The following is a 3,837-nucleotide window of genomic DNA, read 5'->3' on the forward strand; positions in this document are numbered from 1 at the left end:
GTAAACTCTAGTTTCCAATATAAGAGACAGTGCTGGTTTTTAATAAACAGCGGATAGCATTCTGGGACTTGTAGTTTCATTTTAGTATCATCTGTCTTGGATTTGAAACCCAGGCTCCAACGTCCTGGCTACATCAAACGCGTGTTCCTCTTTAATCGCCTCATAAATAAATTATACAGACATTCAAAAATGTTGTTTTACGTAGCACAATTCACGTCGTGTTTTTCAAACATTTTTAGCTGCAGGAGTCCCGTGACAACTCTGCTTTTGCCTGAGCTACCGTCGAGTATTCCCTCGCTCGCCTAAGGTCGAACGTGGGGATGATAAAAGTGCGTTATGCACAAGGACCCAGGTCACCAAAAATGCTGTGCTTCAGGCCTGGGCCTTTTTTTCTGTGTTCTGGTGCGTTAGTGCCACGGACGTGAACGAGGACTACACGTCCCAGAATGCATTAGGTTGCTGAACTACATCCAAGCGAGGAGAACAATGTCCCCGGTGCCATGGGGACATCTGGTAACCTTACACTAAGGCGAGGCCGTGTCAGTCACGTGCTGTGAACACTGTGTGCGCTAGGACCGAGGAGATTGTAAGCGACCGGAAAAAATAAAGTGAGAAGCTGTTTCCATAGTTGCAAAAGTAGTGCTTAGGAATTATGAACTCTGCAAAGAAAGCGAGGAAGAAGAAAGCGCCTGCCACATAGTATGTATACAGCAGAAACCCACAAGAAGCCGAAGGTGTGCTGCTTGCACCTGAAGCCGCAGCTGGTGGCACTTACGTCTCCCTGCTGAATCCGCTGCCGGGAACGCAGCTCACAAGACACTAGTGTGGGCTCTGGAGGGACGACCCGGTGCCGAGAAGTCACCCCCGTCCCGGAAGAGGCGCACGGGCCCCCTGCTTTTTCGGGAAATGATTTCGGAAGTTGTGAAGATGAGTTGTTACAGCAGGAGGCTGAGGCAAACTGAACCGGAGCAGCAAAATGGCGGGAGCGGCCCCATCCACGTCTCCACCCATTCCAGGATGAATGGGTGGTCCTTCCCTCTCCACCCTTTCCAGTTCATCGCCTGGCTCGTTTACTCCTACCTGGCCGTCGTTGGCTTCGGGATATACATACCTCTGCTGCCTCATGGGTGGAAGGATGCAGCCTATGTGGTCACTGGGATACTCTTCGCTGGACACTTTGTCACACATCTTGTCGCCAATACGGTGGACCCCGCAGACCCCAATGTCCTGGCCAAGAAAAGTTACAGCCGCCCCATGCCGGTTCTGGACCGCTCCAAGCACAAGCACGTCATTCAAAACCTTCACTGCTACCTGTGCCAAGTCGACGTGGGGCCTAGGGCCAAGCACTGTAGCGCCTGCAACAAGTGCATCTCCGACTTCGACCACCACTGCAAGTGGCTGAATAATTGTGTGGGAGGAAAGAACTACTGGTTTTTCTTCAGCGCGGTGGGGTCTTCCGTCCTTGGAGTCTTTCTCTTGACGATGGTGGTCCTCTACGTCTTCATCCAGTACTTCGTGAACCCGGCGGACCTCCGCACAGCGCCGCAGTTTGAGGGAGTGACCTCAAACACTACTTGGTTAGTCTTTCTTCCGGCTGCTCCAGTTGAGACGACTGCAGCAGGAATTCTGGCCATAGCAGTTATCACTGTGATATTGGGCATCATACCTATTTTGCTGCTTGGACACTTGCTGGTATTCCATCTGTACCTCCTGTGGAAGCGGTTGAGCACCTACGACTATATGGTGCACCAGCGAAACACCCAGAGCATCAGAGACAGGAAGAACATTGAGGAGGCACAAGCGACGTCAGACGGAACATTGGCTGATACAGTAGGCACCCCCAAAGAAACAGACCTCCCTCTGTCCGCTAGATCAAGTGCCCTTCTGTATCGTGATAGCGGACTTATTTCTCTTGGGCAACCGGATGGAATATGTACAGATGTCGTTGATGCCACATCTCTCGCCTGAACCTAGACCTGCAGATGCTGCAAACCAGGAGTGAACCCAGCAAATGTGAAAGTTCAGGAACAAAGCAGTACAAGAACGACATTTGTTTGATTATTGCTTAATCCCACATTTGTATTTTATAGAGGAATTCCCTTTATGTTTAATCCAACCACCTAGAGATTTTATTTGGATGTGTCCGGCATGTACAGAAGTTGTTGTATCCTGCCCGAAAGCCATTAGGTGCCTCCGTAGAAGATAGTAGTTGACACTGTAGGGCTAACTAGGCCTAACCGGCATTCCCAAAGCGGGGATCTCCATATGTATCGAAAATCAATACAGTAGAGTTATTTCCGGATTCATTGAGCGTTCCAATAGGTCGTTACTGGCATAGTCGCTGGATCGATGTTCTGACCTACTAGGGAGTTATATTCCATTTGTTCCAATAAGCAATGACTGTATGGTACAGGTAAAGCAAAAAGTCTCTTTCAATATTACAAATAAATTCTCAGTCACACATAGCTTTTATTTATGATCACACACAAAAATATTTTCACTTCTATTTGTACAAAACTGTTGATACTTTAAACTTTTTTGCATGGAGTATGTCGACAGATACCACCGGTGCGAATAGTGCAGTGCAACAATTAGTAGGGTGTTAGAACAACCAAGCTGAAATGAATTATACTTGGGTTTGGGACGTAGGAATGAAGAATAAACCAATGTTTCTACGCTGAGTTCACGTGGGCCCAAGTTGGGTTTCGTTCACACTCGATCCTGCAACTTTTAGAGATTCTCCACCTGTGACCACCATTCACAGAGGTGGCTAATGTGAGAAGTTGGCCTGATGTATGATGTCACTAGTTCTAGTGTACACCTTATATCAGTCCAAACAACCCTTATGGTGATTGGTTGTAAAGTCAACCTTATAGACCAGCTATCCTAGTGGTAGCATGGACAAGAGCAGTCTTAGGCTAAACTCTGAATGGCATGTGAAGCCAGCTGTGATACCATATATAATCCCTTGAATACCAAATGAAAGGACACCACAACAGATATATATATAAAATAAAGTGTATTTATTCTAGTCAAACCCTCAGCACTCTTTATGAGATTAGAGGTAAGTACAACACAGTCTTATTTAAGCATACATTAAGTCACACAGGTAAGTAATACAGTTAGGCCCTAGGGGCCACGCAAACCATATACTAAAGAAGTGGTATAAGGACCACTGTCACGGAAATAGGATAGGCCTAGGCCTAGGGAATCGCTGGGGCCACACTACACTAGCAACAGTTAGGAAGTGGGAGGCCCACGGGATTCAGGTGCAGAGTGGAAACACTCACGCGTAATGCGTAAAAGTCGATAGAATTACTAGCAGTTAGAAATTAACAGTTTAAGGACACTTCTAAAGCAGCTAGAGAGTCGAGACTCGGAAACTAGACCCTAGGATAGTCACTACCCTTGTGAGCACCAAAGTACCCAAGTTACCTAGCCCACGAGCTGCGGGTGCATAGGTGTGAACTTGCGTCGGGTTTCGTCGTGGACTTCTATGGATGCCTGAGGGAAAGTTGCTGACAGGCAGTCAGTGAAGAGTTTTCGGTGGATCCCAAGGCGGGGATCAAGAAGAGAGGATACCTGCAAGCAGAAGGGACAGAGTCAAGGTCACTAGCCAGTGACCACGTGGAACCAGGAAGGGACCAGGCGATGTCGTGAAGATTGCAGGTGAAAGGTGAAGCTTGTCGCTGCAGCCACGGGTACCAGGAGACGTCGAGGACAACCAGGACCAGGAGGCGAGCTGTCCCACAAAGGCTCTTGCTGTCGGCAGCGTCGAAGTCGAACTAGGACTCACCAAGCCTTGGCAAGTGGAACCCACGAAGAACGGAGGACTTG

General features: G+C 48.2%; 1 pseudogene; it reads left to right on the forward strand.

Moving 5' to 3' along the window:
• Positions 1-906: 906 nt before the first annotated feature.
• On the forward strand, positions 907-1,968 carry LOC146772221 (palmitoyltransferase ZDHHC11 pseudogene; annotated as a pseudogene).
• The last annotated feature ends 1,869 nt before the right edge of the window (positions 1,969-3,837 follow it).

This window comes from Triturus cristatus, chromosome 12, assembly GCF_964204655.1.
Source record: "Triturus cristatus chromosome 12, aTriCri1.1, whole genome shotgun sequence".
Taxonomy (NCBI): Eukaryota; Metazoa; Chordata; class Amphibia; order Caudata; family Salamandridae; genus Triturus; species Triturus cristatus.